The 20,882-nt window shown below is 43.9% G+C and overlaps 1 protein-coding gene and 1 long non-coding RNA gene across 3 annotated transcripts in view; both read right to left on the bottom strand.

The window, feature by feature from the left end:
* LOC141375114 (uncharacterized) overlaps positions 1–6,848 on the bottom strand; it is a 34,757-nt gene extending 27,909 nt beyond the window's left edge. Inside the window, exon 1 of the long non-coding RNA XR_012382626.1 lies at positions 5,130–6,848. This is a non-coding gene — a long non-coding RNA (uncharacterized lncRNA). The remainder of the gene's footprint in view (positions 1–5,129) is intronic.
* Positions 1–20,882, bottom strand: part of zgc:162297 — a 102,497-nt gene that overhangs the window by 71,819 nt on the left and 9,796 nt on the right.

Consider the following 20,882-nt stretch of genomic DNA (forward strand, 5'->3'; position numbering starts at 1 on the left):
GACGTTTATCAACCATGTGAAGTTTCAGGCAGAGCTGACATTGTGTGCTTGAGTTATAAGGACTTCCTGTTCCATGGCGAAGCTTTGAGGTTTGTCATGCCGCCACGGACACGCCCCTCTGCGAAAACTCTAGATCTTCACAATATATCATCGCTAGGGCTTTCAGATAAAACAACCCAAATTTGGTGCTGATACGAAAAAATTTGTGGGAGGAGTTTGTTATGATGTAAAACATGTCATTTCCTGTGGCCAGCAGGTGGCGCTATAACTGTATCTGGATATTGGCATGTAAACGTGTTCAGGTCAGGACTCTTATCAAGCGTGTGAATTTTGAGGCAGATCTGATAATGCATGCCTGAGTTATAACGACTTCCTGTTTTGTGGCGAATCGTCAAAGTTTGCGAGGCCGCCACGGACACGCCCATCGACGAAAACTCTAAAGCTTCGCAATTTAACATCGCCAAGGCCTTTAGATGACAAAAGCCAATTTTGGTGTCGATCGGATAAAATCCCTAGGAGGAGTTCGTTAAAATACAACGCCTGGAAATGGCAAAAATGCCACTTTTTCGTCGCAGGAAGTCAAAAATATCCAACTTCCTGTTGGGTTTGAGATATGGCTCCAAGAGACTTTTTTGTATGTTTTGGCATGTTTGAGGTGTGGGCCAATTTTCGTGCATGTGCGTGATTCGTGGATCGGGGGCTCGTCCGTTTAATTTTTCTAGGTGGCGCTGTCGAGTCATTTTGCCACGCCCACTTCCGAGACCCATATCAACCTGCTATTTACACCGCGTTTGGTGTGTGTGCAAATTTTCATGAGTTTTCGGGCATGTTTAGACCCTCAAAAGTGCCCCGATAGGGGGCGGAATAATAATAATAATAATAAAAAACGGAGCAATTCCAATAGGGCCTACGCACCGTTTCGGTGCTCGGTCCCTAATAAAAAACGGAGCAATTCCAATAGGGCCTACGCACCGTTTCGGTGCTCGGTCCCTAATTAAAGCTGCAAGCAGCGATGATAGGGACCTCGCACCCGGGCTCACCGCCACCCGGTGGCCTCAGTATGACAGAGAACAGCGAACAGTAATAATTTAAGCCAATATATTTAAAAAATCTGAGAAAAATCACAGATTTATGCCAAACTTCCTCCTGTCAGCAGGTGGCGCTATAACTGTGACTCACGATTGGCATGTAGATGTCTTCAGGAGAGGAATCTTATCAACCATGTGAAGTTTTAGGCAGATCGGACATTGTTTGGCTGAGTTATAAGCCAAACTGCCTTTTGTCAGCAGGTGGCGCTATAACAAACTCAATGTTGTTATGTAGATGTGCTCAGGAGAGGACTTTTATCAACCTTGTGAAGTTTCAGCCAGATCGGACTTTGTGTGGTTGAGTTATACTGCAAACTACCATCTGCCAGCAGGTGGCGCTATAACTGTGACTTAAGATTGGCATGTAGATGCCTTCAGTAATGGAATTTAATCAACCATGTGAAGTTTCAGGCAGATCGGAGTTTGTGTGGTTGAGTTATAAGACAATGTACCTACTGCCAGCAGGTGGCGCTATGACTGACTCAATATTGTTATGTAGATTTGTTCAGAAGAGGACTTTTATCAACCATGTGAAGTTTCAGGCAGATCAGACATTTTGTGGCTGAGTTATAAGCCAAACTACATTCTGCCAGCAGGTGGCACTATGACAGATTCAATATTGGCTTTTAAATGTCTTCAGAAGAGGAATTTAATCAACCATGTGTAGTTTCAGGCAGATCAGACATTAGCCCCTTTCACACATACAGACCTTTCCGGAAAATTGCCGGCAATTTTCCGGAAAGGTTGTATGTGTGAACAGGTCCTTTTTGAAAATACCGGTAAATTCGTTCTGGCTATTTTCCGGAAAGAGAAGTTGTAACATTACCGGCAATTTGCCGGAATGCTGCGCTGTGTGAACGCAGAAGGAAGATTTCCGGAATAAGCTCGTGCACGTCTAGAACGTGCTGACGTAAGACTTCTGCTTTAGCCAATCACAACAGTCAGACGCATTTACGTCCGCGCGGTTTGTGAGAATAAAAGCCTTTGAATATTTTTCCAGACACATTTAGCTGCTAGAAGTTAGTCAGAACACGTTTATATGTTCTTCTTAATGCCAACTGTGCAAATAATCATCGATAAGATGCTTATGATAAGCCGTTGTTTGTTTACCTTCAAGCTTTGCGTGTGCCCATGAAACAGCCTGTGAGCGTCAGCACACGCTCATATTATGAACATCTCGACATGCGAATATGATCCAGTGAAAGTTGTTTACAATATTGATCATCAAAAGAGTTTGTAATTTAGTCAAATGTTTACAAACACAAGCGCAGCCGTTTAAAGCTCATTTGTGGTGAATGATGTCAGAATTTACCGGTATTTTGGAATGGATGTGTGAATGCTCTTTTCCGGAAAATTTCCGTAACGTCCTCGCCTGTGTGAACAGCGCTTTTTTGTATATACCGGTAAAGTCGTTCCGTAAATTTTCCGGATATTTACCGGTATCACTGTGTGAAAGGGGCTATTGTGTGGTTAAGTTATAAGGTAAAATTCCTTCTGTCAGCAGGTGGCGCTATGACTGTGACTCAATATAGGTATGGGGATATGTTCAAGAGAAGAATTTAATCAACCATGTGAAGTTTCAGGCAGATCGGACATTGTGTGGTTGAGGTATAAGGACTTCCTGTTTCATGGCGAAGCGTTGAGGTTTGTCATGCCACCACATACACGCCCCTCCGCAAAAACTCTAGATCTTCACAATATATATCATCGCTTGAGCTTTCAGATAACAACCAACCAAATTTAGTGCTGATACGAAAAAAATTTGTGGGAGGAGTTTATTACTCTGTAAATCATGTAATTTCCTGTGGCCAGCAGGTGGCGCTATAGCTGTATCTGGATATTGGCATGTAAATGTGTTCTGGTCTAGACTCTTATTAAACGTGTGAATTTTGAGGCAGATCTGATAATGCATGCCTGAGTTATAATGAAGTCCGGTTTTGTGGCGAATCATCAAAGTTTGCGTGGCCGCCACGGACACGCCCATCGACAAAAACTCTAAAGCTTCGCAATTTAACATCGCCAAGGCCTTTAGATGATAAAACCCAATTTTGGTGTTGATCGGATAAAATCCCTAGGAGGAGTTCGTTAAGATACAACGCCTGGAAATGGCAAAAAAGCCACTTTTTCGCCACAGGAAGTTAAAAATATTCGACTTCCTGTTGGGTTTGAGATATGGTTCCAAGAGACTTTTTCGTATGTTTTGCCATGTTTGAGGTGTGTGCCAATTTTTGTGCATGTGCATGATTCGTAGATCGGGGGCTCGTCCGTTTAATTTTTCTAGGTGGCGCTGTTGAGTCATTTTGCCACGCCCACTTCAATATTGTTATGTGGATGTGTTCAAGAGATGACGTTTATCAACCATGTGAAGTTTCAGGCAGATCGGACATTGTGTGGTTGAGTTATAAGGACTTCCTGTTCCATGGCGAAGCGTTGAGGTTTGTCATACCGCCACGGACACGCCCCTCTGCGAAAACTCTAGATCTTCACAATATAACATCGCTAGAGCTTTCAGATAACACCACTCAATTTTGGTGTTGATACGATAAAATTTGTGGGAGGAGTTTATAACTCCGTAAATCATGTCATTTCCTGTGGCCAGCAGGTGGCGCTATAACTGTATCTGGATATCGGCATGTAAACGTGTTCAGGTCAGGACGCTTATCAAGCGCGTGAATTTTGAGGCAGATCTGATAATGCATGCCTGAGTTATAACGACTTCCTCTTTTGTGGCGAATCGTCAAAGTTTGCGAGGCTGCCACGGACACGCCCATCGATGAAAACTCTAAAGCTTCGCAATTTAACATCGCCAAGGCCTTTAGATGACAAACCCCAATTTTGGTGTCGATCGGATAAAATCCCTAGGAGGAGTTCGTTAAAATACAACGCCTGGAAATGGCAAAAACGCCACTTTTTCGCCGCAGGAAGTTAAAAATATCTGACTTCCTGTTGGGTTTGAGATATGGCTCCAAGAGACTTTTTCGTATGTTTTGGCGTGTTTGAGGTGTGTGCCAATTTTCGTGCATGTGCGTGATTCGTGGATCGGGGGTTCGTCCGTTTAATTTTTCTAGGTGGCGCTGTCGAGTCATTTTGCCACGCCCACCTCCGAAGCCCATAATAAACGTAAATTTTCGCCACTTCTGAGGCGTGTGCAAAGTTTCGTGAGTTTTCGGGCATGTTTAGCCCCTCAAAACCGCGATTCATTCCGCGGAAGAAGAAGAAGAAGAAGAAGAAGAAGAAGAATTAAAGCTGCAAGCAGCGATGATAGGGACCTCGCACCCGGGCTCACCGCCGGCCGGTGGCCTCAGGATGACAGAGAACAGCGAACAGTAATAATTTAAGCCGATATATAAAAAAAATCTGAGAAAATCACAGATTTATGCCAAATTTCCTCCTGTCAGCAGGTGGCGCTATAACTGTGACTCACGATTGGCATGTAGATGTCTTCAGGAGAGGAAACTTATCAACCATGTGAAGTTTCAGGCAGATCGGACATTGTTTGGCTGAGTTATAAGCCAAACTGCCTTTTGTCAGCAGGTGGCGCTATGACAGACTCAATGTTGTTATGTAGATGTGTTCAGGAGAGGACTTTTATCAAACTTGTGAAGTTTCAGCCAGATCGGACTTTGTGTGGTTGAGTTATACTGCAAACTACCATCTGTCAGCAGGTGGCGCTATAACTGTGACTTAAGATTGGCATGTAGATGTCTTCCGGAGAGGAATCTTATCAACCATGTGAAGTTTCAGGCACATGGGACATTGTGTGGCTGAGTTATAAGCCAAACTACCTTCTGCCAGCAGGTGGCGTTATGACTGACTCAATATTATTATGTAGATGTGTTTTGGAGAGGACTTTCATCAGCCATGTGACATTTTAGGCAGATCTGACATTGTGTGGCCGAGTTACAAGCCAAAATTCCTTCTGCCAGCAGGTGGCGCTATGACTCTGACTCAATATTATTATGTAGATGTGCTCAAGAGAGGACTTTCATCAACCATGTGAAGTTTCAGGCAGATCGGACATTGTGTGGCCGAGTTACAAGCCAAACTACCTTCTGCCAGCAGGTGGCGCTATGACTGACTCAATATTGTTATGTGGATGTGTTCAGGAGAGGACTTTTATCAATCATGTGAAGTTTCAGGCAGATCAGACATTGTGTGGTTGAGTTATAAGGCATTCCTGTTCCATGGCGAAGCGTTGAGGTTTGTCATGCCACCACAGACACGCCCCTCTGCAAAAACTCTAGATCTTCACAATATATCATCGCTAGAGCTTTCAGATGACACCACTCTATTTTGGTGCTGATACGGGAAAGTTTGTGGGAGGAGTTTGTTAGAGTGTCAAACATGTCATTTCCTGTGGCCAGCAGGTGGCGCTATAGCTGTAACTGGATATCGGCACGTAAACCTGATCAGGTCAGGACTGGTATTAAATGTGTGAATTTTGAGGCAGATCGAATATTGCATGCCAGAGTTATAAAGACTTCCTGTTTTGTGGCGAATCATCAAAGTTTGCGAGGCCGCCACGGACACGCCCATCGATGAAAACTCTAAAGCTTCGCAATTTAACATCACCGAGGCTTTAAGATGACAAAACCCAATTTTGGTGTTTATCAGATAAAATCCCTAGGAGGAGTTTGTTAAAATACAACGCCTGGAAATGGCAAAAGCGACACTTTTTCGCCACAGGAAGTTAAAAATATCCGACTTCCTGTTGGGTTTGAGATATGGCTCCAAGAGACTTTTTCGTATGTTTTACCATGTTTGAGGTGTGTGCCAATTTTTGTGCATGTGCGTGATTCGTAGATCGGGGGCTCGTCCATTTAATTTTTCTAGGTGGCGCTGTCGAGTCATTTTGCCACGCCCACTTCAATATTGTTATGTGGATGTGTTCAAGAGATGACGTTTATCAATCATGTGAAGTTTCAGGCAGATCGCACATTGTGTGGTTGTGTTATAAGGACTTCCTGTTCCATGGCGAAGCGTTGAGGTTCGTCATACCGCCACGGACACGCCCCTCTGCGAAAACTCTAGATCTTCACAATATATCATCGCTCGAGCTTTCAGATAACACCACTCAATTTTGGTGTTGATACGATAAAATTTGTGGGAGGAGTTTATAATTCCGTAAATCATGTCATTTCCTGTGGCCAGCAGGTGGCGCTGTAACTGTATCTGGATATCGGCATGTAAATGTGTTCAGGTCAGGACGCTTATCAAGCGTGTGAATTTTTAGGCAGATCAGATAATGCATGCCTGTGTTATAACGACTTCCTCTTTTGTGGCGAATCGTCAAAGTTTGTGAGGCCGCCACGGACACGCCCATCGATGAAAACTCTAAAGCTTCGCAATTTAACATCGCCAAGGCCTTTAGATGACAAAACCCAATTTTGGTGTCGATCGGATAAAATCCCTAGGAGGAGTTCGTTAAAATACAACACCTGGAAATGGCAAAAACGCCACTTTTTCGCCGCAGGAAGTTAAAAATATCCGACTTCCTGTTGGGTTTGAGATATGGCTCCAAGAGACTTTTTCGTATGTTTTGGTGTGTTTGAGGTGTGTGCCAATTTTCGTGCATGTGCGTGATTCGTGGATCGGGGGCTCGTCCGTTTAATTTTTCTAGGTGGCGCTGTCGAGTCATTTTGCCACGCCCACTTCCGATGCCCATAACAAACGTAAATTTTCGCCACTTCTGAGGCGTGTGCAAAGTTGCGTGAGTTTTCGGGCATGTTTAGCCCCTCAAAACCGCGATTCATTCCGCGGAAGAAGAAGAAGAAGAAGAAGAAGAAGAATTAAAGCTGCAAGCAGCGATGATAGGGACCTCGCACCCGGGCTCACCGCCGCCCGGTGACCTTACGATGACAGAGAACAGCGAACAATAATAATATAAGCCGATATATATATATAAAAAACCTAAGAAAAATACAGATTTAAGCCAAACTTCCTCCTATCAGCAGGTGGCGCTATACCTGTGACTCAAGATTGGCATGTAGATGTCTTCAGGAGAGGAATTTAATCAACCATGTGAAGTTTCAGGCACATGGGACATTGTGTGGCTGAGTTATAAGCCAAACCACCTTTTGCCAGCAGGTGGCGTTATGACTGACTCAATATTGTTATGGGGATGTGTTCAGGAGTGGACTTTTATCAAACATGTGAAGTTTCAGGCAGATCAGAGATTGTGTGGAGATTGTGTTATAAGACAATTTACATTCTGCCAGCAGGTGGCGCTATTAAAAACTCAATATTATTATGTAGATGTGCTCAGGAGAGGACTTTCATCAACCATGTGACATTTTAGACAGATTGGACATTGTGTGGCCGAGTTACAAGCCAAAATTTCTTCTGCCAGCAGGTGGCGCTATGACTATGACTCAATATTATTATGTAGATTTATTATGTAGATGTGCTCAGGGGAGGACTTTCATCAACCTTGTGAAGTTTCAGGCAGATCGGACATTGTGTGGCCAAGTTACAAGCCAAACTACCTTCTGCCAGCAGATGGCGCTATTACTGACTCAATATTGTTATGTAGATGTGTTCAAAAGAGGACTTTTATCAATCATGTGAAGTTTCAGGTAGATCGGACATTGTGTGGTTGAGTTATAAGGACTTCCTGTTCCATGGCGAAGCGTTGAGGTTTGTCATGCCGCCACAGACACGCCCCTCTGCAAAAACTCTAGATCTTCACAATATATCATCGCTAGAGCTTTCAGATGACACCACTCTATTTTGGTGCTGATACGGGAAAGTTTGTGGTAGGAGTTTGTTATAGTGTCAAACATGTCATTTCCTGTGGCCAGCAGGTGGCGCTATAACTGTAACTGGATATCGGCACGTAAACCTGTTCAGGTCAGGACTGTTATTAAATGTGTGAATTTTGAGGCAGATCGGATAATGCATGCCTGAGTTATAAAGACTTCCTGTTTTGTGGCGAATCATCAAAGTTTGCGAGGCCGCCACAGACACGCCCATCGACAAAAACTCTAAAGCTTCGCAATTTAACATCGCCAAGGCCATTAGATGATAAAACCCAATTTTGGTGTCGATCGGATAAAATCCCTAGGAGGAGTTCGTTAAAGTACAACGCCTGGAAATGGCAAAAACGCCACTTTTTCGCCGCAGGAAGTTAAAAATATCCGACTTCCTGTTAGGTTTGAGATATGGCTCCAAGAGACTTTTTTGTATGTTTTGGCATGTTTAAGGTGTGTGCCAATTTTCGTGCATGTGCGTGATTCGTAGCTTGGGGGCTCGTCCATTTAATTTTTCTAGGTGGCGCTGTCGAGTCATTTTGCCACGCCCACTTCATTATTGTTATGTGGATGTATTCAAGAGATGACGTTTATCAACCATGTGAAGTTTCAGGCAGATCGGACACTGTGTGGTTGAGTTATAAGGACTTCCTGTTCCATGGCGAAGCGTTGAGGTTTGTCATGCCGCCACGGACACGCCCCTCTCCGAAAACTCTAGATCTTCACAATATATTATCGCTAGAGCTTTCAGATAACACCACTCAATTTTGGTGCTGATACGAAAAAATTTGTGGGAGGAGTTTATTACTCCGTAAATCATGTCATTTCCTGTGGCCAGCAGGTGGCGCTATAACTATATCTGGATATTGGCATGTAAACGTGTTCAGGTCAGGACTCTTATCAAGCGTGTGAATTTTGAGGCAGATCGGATAATGCATGCCTGAGTTATAACGACTTCCTGTTTTGTGGCGAATCATCAAAGTTTGCGAGGGCGCCACGGACACGCCCATCGACGAAAACTCTAAAGCTTCGCAATTTAACATCGCCAAGGCCTTTAGATGACAAAACCCAATTTTGGTGTCGATCGGATAAAATCCCTAGGAGGAGTTCGTTAAAATACAACGCCTGAAAATGGCAAAAACGCCACTTTTTCGCCGCAGGAAGTTAAAAATATTCGACTTCCTGTTGGGTTTGAGATATGGCTCCAAGAGACTTTTTCGTATGGTTTGGCATGTTTGAGGTGTGTGCCAATTTTCGTGCATGTGCGTGATTTGTGTATCGGGGGCTCGTCCGTTTAATTTTTCTAGGTGGCGCTGTCGAGTCATTTTGCCACGCCCACTTCCGAGACCCATATCAACCTGCTATTTACAGCGCGTTTGGTGTGTGTGCAAATTTTCATGAGTTTTCGGGCATGTTTAGACCCTCAAAAGTGCCCCGATAGGGGGCGGAATAATAATAATAATAATAATAATAATAAAAAACGGAGCAATTCCAATAGGGCCTACGCACCGTTTCGGTGCTCGGTCCCTAATTAAAGCTGCAAGCAGCGATGATAGGGACCTCGCACCCGGGCTCACCGCCACCCTGTGACCTCAGGATGATAGAGAACAGCGAACAATAATATTTTGAGCCGATATATATAAAGAAGCGGAGATAATCACAGATTTATGCCAAACTTCCTCCTGTCAGCAGGTGGCGCTATGACTGTGACTCAAGATTGGTATGTAGATGTCTTCAGGAGTGGAATCTTATCAACCTTGTGAATTTTCAGGCAGGTCGGACGTTGTTTGGCTGAGTTATAAGCCAAACTTCCTGTTGCCAGCAGGTGGCGCTTGACTGTCTTAATGTTGGTATGTTGATGTCTTCAGAAGAGGATTTTAATCAACCATGTGAAGTTTCAGGCAGATTAGACATTGCGGGGCTGAGTTGTAAGCAAAACTACCTTCTGCCAGCAGATGGCGCTATGACAGACTCAATATTGTTATGTGGATTTGTTCAGGAGAGGACTTTTATCCACCATGTTAAGTTTCACGCTGATCGAACATTGTGTGGTTGAGTTATAAGCCAAAATTCCTTCCGTCACTAGGTGGCGCTATGACTGACTCAATATTGGCATGTAGATGTGTTCAGGAGAGGACTTTTATCAAGCATGTGAAGTTTCAGGCTGATCGGACATTGTGTGGTTGAGTTATAAGGACTTCCTGTTCCATGGCGAAGCGTTGAGGTTTGTCATGCCACAACGGACACGCCTTTCTGTGAAAACTCTAGATCTTCACAATATATCATCGCTAGAGCTTTCAGATGACACCACCCAATTTTGGTGCTGATACTATGAAATTGGTGAGAGGAGTTTGATACAGTGTAAAACATGTCATTTCCTGTGGCCAGCAGGTGGCGCTATAACTGTATCTGGATATCGGCATGTAAACGTGTTCAGGTCTGGACTTATATTAAACATGTGAATTTTGAGGCAGATCGAATAATGCATGCCTGAGTTATAATGACTTCCGGTTTGTGGCGAATCGTCAAAGTTTGCGAGGCCGCCACGGACACGCCCATCGACAAAACCTCTAAAGCTTCGCAATTTAACATCGCCAAGGCCTTTAGATGACAAAACTTAATTTTGGTGTTGATAGCATAAAATCCCTAGAAGGAGTTCGTTAAGATACAAAGCCTGGAAATGGCAAAAATGCCACTTATTTGCCGCAGGAAGTTAAAAATATCCGACTTCCTGTTGGGTTTGAGATATGGCTCCAAGAGACTTTTTCGTATGTTTTGGCGTGTTTAAGGTGTGTGCCAATTTTCGTGCATGTGCGTGATTCGTAGATCAGGGGCTCGTCCGTTTAATTTTTATAGGTGGCGCTGTCGAGTCATTTTGCCACGCCCACTTCATTATTGTTATGAGGATGTGTTCAGGAGAGGACTTTTATCAACCATGTGAAGTTTCAGGCAGATCGGACATTGTGTGCTTGAGTTATAAGGACTTCCTGTTCCATGGCGAAGCGTTGAGGTTTGTCATGCCGCCACGGACACGCCCCTCTGCGAAAACTCTAGATCTTCACAATATATCATCGTTAGGGCTTTCAGATAATACAACCCAAATTTGGTGCTGATACGAAAAAATTTGTGGGAGGAGATTGTTACGATGTAAAACATGTCATTTCCTGTTGCCAGCAGGTGGCGCTATAACTGTATCTGGATATCGGCACGTAAACGTGTTCAGGTCAGGACTCTTATCAAACGTGTAAATTTTGAGGCAGATCGGATAATGCGTGCCTGAGTTATAACGACTTCCTGTTTTGTGGCGAATCGTCAAAGTTTGCGAGGCCGCCACGGACACGCCCATCAACGAAAACTCTAAAGCTTCGCAATTTAATATCGCCAAGGCCTTTAGATAACAAAACCCAATTTTGGTGTCGATCGGATAAAATCCCTAGGAGGAGTTCGTTAAAATACAACGCCTGGAAATGGCAAAAACGCCACTTTTTCGCCGCAGGAAGTCAAAAATATCCGACTTCCTGTTGGGTTTGAGATATGGCTCCAAGAGACTTTTTCGTATGTTTTGACGTGTTTGAGGTGTGTGCCAATTTTCGTGCATGTGCGTGATTCGTGCATCGGGGGCTCGTCCGTTTAATTTTTCTAGGTGGCGCTGTCGAGTCATTTTGCCACGCCCACTTCAGAGACCCATATCAACCTGCTATTTACACCGGGTTTGGTGTGTGTGCAAATTTTCATGAGTTTTCGGGCATGTTTAGACCCTCAAAAGTGCCCCGATAGGGGGCGGAATAATAATAATAATAATAATAATAATAATAATTAAAGCTGCAAGCAGCGATGATAGGGACCTCGCACCCGGGCTCACCGCCGCCCGGTGGCATCAGGATGACAGAGAACAGCAAACAATATTAATTTAAGCCGATATATATAAAGAACCTGAGAAAATCACAAATTTAAGCCAAACTTCCTCCTGTCAGCAGGTGGCGCTATGACTATGACTTAAGATTGGCATGTAGATGCCTTCAGTAGAGGAATCTTATCAACCATGTGAATTTTCAGGCAGGTCATACATTGTGTGGCTGAGTTATAAGCTAAACTACCTTCTGCCAGCAGGTGGCGCTATGACTGACTTAATATTGTTATCTGGATGTGTTCATGGGAGGATTTTTATAAACCATGTGAAGTTTCAGGCTGATCGGACATTGTATGGTCGAGTTATAAGGTCTTCCTGTTCCATGGCGAAGCGTTGAGGTTTGTCATGCCGCCACGGACACGCCCCTCTCCGAAAACTCTAGATCTTCACAATATATCATCGCTAGAGCTTTCAGATAATTTTGGTGCCAATTTTGGTGCTGATACGATAAAATTTGTGGCAGGAGTTTGTTACTCTGTTAAACATGTAATTTCCTGTGGCCAGCAGGTGGCGCTATAACTGTATCTGGATATCGGCATGTAAACGTGTTCAGGTCAGGACTCTTATTTAGCGTGTGAATTTTGAGGCAGATCGAATAATGCATGATTGAGTTATAACGACTTCCTGTTTTGTGGCGAATCATCAAAGTTTGTGAGGCCGCCACAGACACGCCCATCGATGAAAACTCTAAAGCTTCGCAATTTAACATCACCAAGGCCTTTAGATGACAAAACCTAATTTTTTTGTCGATCGGATAAAATCCCTAGGAGGAGTTCGTTAAAATACAACGCCTGGAAATGGCAAAAATGCCACTTATTTGCCGCAGGAAGTTAAAAATATCCGACTTCCTGTTGGATTTGAGATATGGCTCCAAGAGACTTTTTCGTATGTTTTGGCGTGTTTGAGGTGTGTGCCAATTTTCGTGCATATGCGGGATTCGTAGATCAGGGGCTCGTCCGTTTAATTTTTATAGGTGGCGCTGTCGAGTCATTTTGCCACGCCCACTTCAATATTGTTATGAGGATGTGTTCAGGAGAGGACTTTTATCAACCATGTGAAGTTTCAGGCAGATCGGACATTGTGTGGTTGAGTTATAAGGACTTCCTGTTCCATGGCGAAGCGTTGAGGTTTGTCATGCGGCCACGGACACGCCCTTCTGCCAAAACTCTAGATCTCCACAATATATCATTGCTAGAGCTTTCAGATAATTTTGGTGCCAATTTTGGTGCTGATATGAAAAAATTTGTGGGAGGAGTTTGTTACACCGAAAATCATGTCATTTCCTGTGGCCAGCAGGTGGCGCTGTAACTGTATCTGGATATCGGCATGTAAACGTGTTCAGGTCAGAACTCTTATCAAACATGTGAATTTTGAGGCGCATCGGATAATGCATGCCTGAGTTATAACAACTTCCTGTTTTGTGGCGAATCGTCAAAGTTTGCGAGGCCGCCACAGACACGTCCATCGACGAAAACTCTAAAGCTTCGCAATTTAACATCGCCAAGGCCTTTAGATGACAAAAACCAATTTTGGTGTAGATCGGATAAAATCCCTAGGAGGAGTTTGTTAAAATACGACGCCTGGAAATGGCAAAAATGGCACTTTTTCGCCGCAGGAAGTTAAAAATATCTGACTTCCTGTTGGGTTTGAGATATGGCTCCAAGAGACTTTTTCGTATGTTTTGCCATGTTTGAGGTGTGTGCCAATTTTCGTGCATGTGCGTGATTCGTATATCGGGGGCTCGTCCGTTTAATTTTTCTAGGTGGCGCTGTCGAGTCATTTTGCCACGCCTACTTTCGAAGCCCATAACAAACGTAAATTTTCGCCACTTCTGAGGCGTGTGCAAAGTTTCCTGAGTTTTCGGGCATGTTTAGCCCCTCAAAACCGCGATTCATTCCGCGGAAGAAGAAGAATAATAATAAACGGAGCAATTCCAATAGGGCCTTGCACCGTTCGGTGCTCGGTCCCTAATTAAAAAATCTGAGAAAATCACCGATTTATGCCAAACCTCCTCCTCTCAGCAGGTGGCGCTATGACTGTGACTCAAGATTGGCATGTAGATGTCACCAGGAGAGGAATCTTATCAACCATGTGAAGTTTCAGGCAGATCGAACATTGTTTAGCTGAGTTATAAGCCAAACTGCCTTTTGTCAGCAGGTGGCGCTACGACAGACTCAATGTTGTTATGTAGATGTGTTCAGGAGAGGACTTTTATCAACCATGAGAACTTTCAGGCAGATCGGACTTTGTGTGGTTGAGTTATAATGCAAACTACCATCTGCCAGCAGGTGGCGCTATAACTGTGACTTAAGATTGGCATGTACATGCCTTCAGTAATGGAATTTAAACAACCATGTGAAGTTTCAGGCAGATCGGATGTTGTTTGGCTGAGTTATAAGCCTATCTACTTTCTGCCAGCAGGTGGCGTTATGACTGACTCATTACTGTTTTGGGGATGTGTTCAGAAGAGGACTTTTATGAGCCATGTGAAGTTTCAGGCTGATCTGACTTTGTGTGGTTGAGATATAAGGACTTCCTGTTCCACGGCGAAGTGTTGAGGTTTGTCATGCCGCCACGGACACGCCCCTCTGCAAAAACTCTAGATCTTGACAATATATCATCACTTAAGCTTTCAGATAACAACCCACCAAACTTGGTGCTGATACAAAAAAAATAGTGGGAGGAGTTTATTACTCTGTAAATCATGACATTTCCTGTGGCCAGCAGGTGGCGCTATAACTGTATCTGGATATTGGCATGTAAACGTGTTCAGGTCTGGACTCTTATTAAACATGTGAATTTTGAGGCAGATCGGAAAATGCATGCCTAAGTTATAATGACTTCCGGTTTTGTGGCGAATCGTCAAAGTTTGCGGGGCCGCCACGGACACGCCCATCGACAAAAACTATAAAGCTCCGCAATTTAACATCGCCAAGGCCTTTAGATGACAAAACCCAATTTTGGTGTCGATAGCATAAAATCCCTAGGAGGAGTTCGTTAAGATACAACGCCTGGAAATGGCAAAAATGGCACTTATTTGCAGCAGGAAGTTAAAAATATCCGACTTCCTGTTGGGTTTGAGATATGGCTCCAAGAGACTTTTTCGTATGTTTTGGCGTGTTTGAGGTGTGTGCCAATTTTCGCGCATGTGCGTGATTCGTATATCAGGGGCTCGTCCGTTTAATTTTTCTAGGTGGCGCTGTCGAGTCATTTTGCCACGCCCACTTCAATATTGTTATGTGGATGTGTTCAAGAGATGACGTATATCAACCATATGAAGTTTCAGGCTGATCAGACTTTGTGTGGTTGAGTTATGAGGACTTCCTGTTCCTTGACGAAGCGTTGAGGTTTGTCATGCCGCCACGGACACGCCCCTCTGCAAAAACTCTAGATCTTCACAATATATCACCGATAGAGCTTTCAGATAACACCACTCAATTTTGGTGCTGATACCATAAAATTTGTGGGAGGAGTTTGTTACAGTGTAAAACATGACATTTCCTGTGGCCAGCAGGTGGCGCTATTTCTGTATCTGGATATTGGCATGTAAACGTGTTCAGGTCAGGACTCTTATCAAACGTGTGAATTTTGAGGCAGATCTGATAATGCATGCCAGAGTTATAAAGACTTCCTGTTTTGTGGCGAATCGTCAAAGTTTGCGAGGCCGCCACGGACACGCCCATCGACGAAAACTCTAAAGCTTCGCAATTTAACATCACCAAGGCCTTTAGATGACAAAACCCAATTTTGGTGTCGATCGGATAAAATCCCTAGGAGGAGTTCGTTAAAATACAACGCCTGGAAATGGCGAAAACGCCACTTTTTCGCCGCAGGAAGTCAAAAATATCCGACTTCCTGTTGGGTTTGAGATATGGCTCCAAGAGACTTTTTCGTATGTTTTGGCGTGTTTGAGGTGTGTGCCAATTTTCGCGCATGTGTGTGATTCATGGATCGGGGGCTCGTCCGTTTAATTTTTCTAGGTGGCGCTGTCGAGTCATTTTGCCACGCCCACTTCCGTGACCCATATCAACCTGCTATTTACACCGGGTTTGGTGTGTGTGCAAATTTTCATGAGTTTTCGGGCATGTTTAGACCCTCAAAAGTGCCCCGATAGGGGGCGGAATAATAATAATAATAATAATAATAATAAAAAACGGAGCAATTCCAATAGGGCCTACGCACCGTTTCGGTGCTCGGTCCCTAATAAAAAACGGAGCAATTCCAATAGGGCCTACGCACCGTTTCGGTGCTCGGTCCCTAAAAACGGAGCAATTCCAATAGGGCCTACGCACCGTTTCGGTGCTCGGTCCCTAATTAAAGCTGCAAGCAGCGATGATAGGGACCTCGCACCCGGGCTCACCGCCGCCCGGTGACCTTACGATGACAGAGAACAGCGAACAATAATAATATAAGCCGATATATATATATAAAACCTAAGAAAAATACAGATTTATGCCAAACTTCCTCCTGTCAGCAGGTGGCGCTATACCTGTGACTCAAGATTGGCATGTAGATGTCTTCAGGAGAGGAATTTAATCAACCATGTGAAGTTTCAGGCACATGGGACATTTTGTGGCTGAGTTATAAGCCAAACTACCTTTTGCCAGCAGGTGGCGTTATGACTGACTCAATATTGTTATAGGGATGTGTTCAGGAGTGGACTTTTATCAAACATGTGAAGTTTCAGGCAGATCAGACATTGTGTGGAGATTGTGTTATAAGACAATTTACATTCTGCCAGCAGGTGGCGCTATTAAAAACTCAATATTATTATGTAGATGTGCTCAGGAGAGGACTTTCATCAACCATGTGACATTTTAGACAGATCGGACATTGTGTGGCTGAGTTACAAGCCAAACTACCTTCTGCCAGCAGATGGCGCTATTACTGACTCAATATTGGCATGTAGATGTGTTCAGGAGAGGACTTTTATCAATCATGTGAAGTTTCAGGCAGATCGGACATTGTGTGGTAGAGTTATAAGGACTTCCTGTTCCATGGCGAAGCGTTGAGGTTTGTCATGCCACCACAGACACGCCCCTCTGCGAAAACTCTAGATCTTCACAATATATCATCGCTGGAGCTTTCAGATGACACCACTCTATTTTGGTGCTGATACGGGAAAGTTTGTGGAAGGAGTTTGTTATAGTGTCAAACATGTCATTTCCTGTGGCCAGCAGGTGGCGCTATAACTGTAACTGGATATCGGCACGTAAACCTGTTCAGGTCAGGACTGTTATTAAATGTGTGAATTTTGAGGCAGATCTGATAATGCATGCCTGAGTTATAACGACTTCCTGTTTTGTGGCGAATCATCAAAGTTTGCGAGGCCACCACGGACACGCCCATCGACAAAAACTCTAAAGCTTCGCAATTTAACATCGCCAAGGCCTTTAGATGATAAAACCCAATTTTGGTGTCGATCGGATAAAATCCCTAGGAGGAGTTCGTTAAAGTACAACGCCTGGAAATGGCAAAAACGCCACTTTTTCGCTGCAGGAAGTTAAAAATATCCGACTTCCTGTTAGGTTTGAGATATGGCTCCAAGAGACTTTTTCGTATGTTTTGGCATGTTTAAGGTGTGTGCCAATTTTCGTGCATGTGCGTGATTCGTAGCTCGGGGGCTCGTCCATTTAATTATTCTAGGTGGCGCTGTCGAGTTATTTTGCCATGCCCACTTCAATATTGTTATGTGGATGTGTTCAAGAGATGATGTTTATCAACCATGTGAAGTTTCAGGCAGATCGGACATTGTGTGGTTGAGTTAAAAGGACTTCCTGTTCCATGGCGAAGCGTTGAGGTTTGTCATACCGCCACGGACACGCCCCTCTGCGAAAACTCTAGATCTTCACAATATATTATCGCTAGAGCTTTCAGATAACACTACCCAATTTTGGTGCTGATACAAAAAAATTTGTGGGAGGAGCTTATTACTCCGTAAATCATGTCATTTCCTGTGGCCAGCAGGTGGCGCTATATTTATATCTGGATATTGGCATGTAAACGTGTTCAGGTCAGGACTGTTATTAAACGAGTGAATTTTGAGGCAGATCTGATAATGCATGCCTGAGTTATAACGACTTCCTGTTTTGTGGCGAATCATCAAAGTTTGCAAGGGCGCCACGGACACGCCCATCGACGAAAACTCTAAAGCTTCGCAATTTAACATCGCCAAGGCCTTTAGATGACAAAACCCAATTTTGGTGTCGATCGGATAAAATCTCTAGGAGGAGTTCGTTAAAATACAACGCCTGGAAATGGCAAAAACGCCACTTTTTCGCCGCAGGAAGTTAAAAATATCCAACTTCCTGTTGGGTTTGAGATATGGCTCCAAGAGACTTTTTCGTATGGTTTGGCATGTTTGAGGTGTGTGCCAATTTTTGTGCATGTGCGTGATTCGTGTATCGGGGGCTCGTCCGTTTAATTTTTCTAGGTGGCGCTGTCGAGTCATTTTGCCACGCCCACTTCCGAGACCCATATCAACCTGCTATTTACACCGCGTTTGGTGTGTGTGCAAATTTTCATGAGTTTTCGGGCATGTTTAGACCCTCAAAAGTGCCCCGATAGGTGGCGGATTAATAATAATAATAATTAAAGCTGCAAGCAGCGATGATAGGGACCTCGCACCCGGGCTCACCGCCGCCCGGTGGCCTAAGGATTACAGAGAACAGTGAACAATAACAATTTAAGCTGATATATATAAAAAACCTGAGAAATCCACAGATTTATGCCAAACTTCCTCCTGTCAGCAGGTGGCGCTATGACTGTGACAGTATTGTCATGTAGATGTCTTCAGGAGAAGACTTTTATCAACCATGTGAAGTTTCAGGCAGATCGGACATTGTGTGGCTGAGTTATAAGCCAAACTACCTGTTGCCAGCAGGTGGCGCTATGACTGTGACTCAATATTGGCACGTAGATGTCTTCAGGAGAGGACTTTTATCAACCCTGTGAAGTTTCAGGCTGATTGGACATTGTGTGGCTGAGTTATAAGCAAAACTACCTTCTGTCACTAGGTGGCGCTATGACTGACTCAATATTGGCATTTAGATGTCTTCAGGAGAGGAATTTAATCAACCATGTGAAGTTTCAGGCAGATCAGACATTGTGTGCCTGAGTTATAAGCACTTCCTTTTTCATGGCGAAGCGTTGAGGTTTGTCATGCCACCACATACACGCCCCTCTACGAAAACTCTAAATCTTCACAATATATCATCGCTTGAGCTTTCAGATACACAACCAACCAAATTTGGTGCTGATATGAAAACATTTGTGGGATGAGTTTATTACTTTGTAAATCATGACATTTTCTGTGGTCAGCAGGTGGCGCTATAACTGTATCTGGATATCGGCATGTAAACGTGTTCTGGTCTGGACTCTTATTAAACATGTGAATTTTGAGGCAGATCGTATAATGCATGCCTGAGATATAATGACTTCCGGTTTTGTGGCGAATCATCAAAGTTTGTGAGGCCGCCACGGACACGCCCATCGACAAAACCTCTAAAGCTTCGCAATTTAACATCGCCAAGGCCTTTAGATGACAAAACCCAATTTTGGTGTCGATAGCATAAAATCCCTAGGAGGAGTTCGTTAAGATACAAAGCCTGGAAATGGCAAAAATGCCACTTATTTGCCGCAGGAAGTTAAAAATATCCGACTTCCTGTTGGGTTTGAGTTATGGCTCCAAGAGACTTTTTCGTATGTTTTGGCTTGTTTAAGGTGTGTGCCAATTTTCGTGCATGTGCGTGATTCGTAGATCAGGGGCTCTTCTGTTTAATTTTTATAGGTGGCGCTGTTGAGTCATTTTGCCACGCCCACTTCATTATTGTTATGAGGATGTGTTCAGGAGAGGACTTTTATCCACCATGTTAAGTTTCAGGCAGATCGGACATTGTGTGCTTGAGTTATAAGGACTTCCTGTTCCATGGCGAAGCGTTGAGGTTTGTCATGCCGCCACGGACACGCCCCTCTGCGAAAACTCTAGATCTTCACAATATATCATCGCTAGGGCTTTCAGATAACACAACCCAAATTTGGTGCTGATACAAAAAAATTTGTGGGAGGAGTTTGTTACGATGTAAAACATGTCATTTCCTGTGGCCAGCAGGTGGCGCTATAACTGTATCTGGATATTGGCATGTAAACTTGTTCAGGTCAGGACTCTTATCAAACGTGTGAATTTTGAGGCGGATCGGATAATGCATGCCTGAGTTATAACGACTTCCTGTTTTGTGGCGAATCGTCAAAGTTTGCGAGGCCGCCACGGACACGCCCATCGATGAAAACTCTAAAGCTTCGCAATTTAACATCGCCAAGGCCTTTAGATGACAAAACCCAATTTTGGTGTCGATCGGATAAAATCCCTAGGAGGAGTTCGTTAAAATACAACGCCTGGAAATGGCAAAAACGCCACTTTTTCGTCGCAGGAAGTCAAAAATATCCAACTTCCTGTTGGGTTTGAGATATGGCTTCAAGAGACTTTTTTGTATGTTTTGGCATGTTTGAGGTGTGTGCCAATTTTTGTGCATGTGCGTGATTCGTGGATCAGGGGCTTGTCCGTTTTATTTTTCTAGGTGGCGCTGTCGAGTCATTTTGCCACGCCCACTTCAGAAGACCATAAAAAACGTAAATTTTCGCCACTTCTGAGGCGTGTGCAAAGTTGCGTGAGTTTTCGGGCTTGTTTAGCCCCTCAAAATCGCGATTCATTGGAGAGAAGAATAATAATAATTAAAGCTGCAAGCAGCGATGATAGGGACCTCGCACCCGGGCTTACCGCCGCCCGGTGGCCTCAGGATGATAGAGAACAGCGAACAATAATATTTAAGCCGATATATATAAGGAAGCCGAGAAAATCACAGATTTATGCCAAACTTCCTCCTGTCAGCAGGTGGCGCTATGACTGTGACTCAAGATTGGTATGTAGATGCCTTCAGTAGAGGAATCTTATCAACCATGTGAATTTTCAGGCAGGTCGGACGTTGTTTGGCTGAGTTATAAGCCAAACTTTCTGTTGCCAGCAGGTGGCGCTTTGACTGTGTTAATGTTGGTATGTGGATGTCTTCAGAAGAGGATTTTTATCAACCATGTGAAGTTTCAGGCAGATTAGACATTGTGGGGCTGAGTTGTAAGCAA

The sequence above is a fragment of the Danio rerio genome, chromosome 7 (assembly GCF_049306965.1).
Source record: "Danio rerio strain Tuebingen ecotype United States chromosome 7, GRCz12tu, whole genome shotgun sequence".
NCBI lineage: Eukaryota > Metazoa > Chordata > Actinopteri > Cypriniformes > Danionidae > Danio > Danio rerio.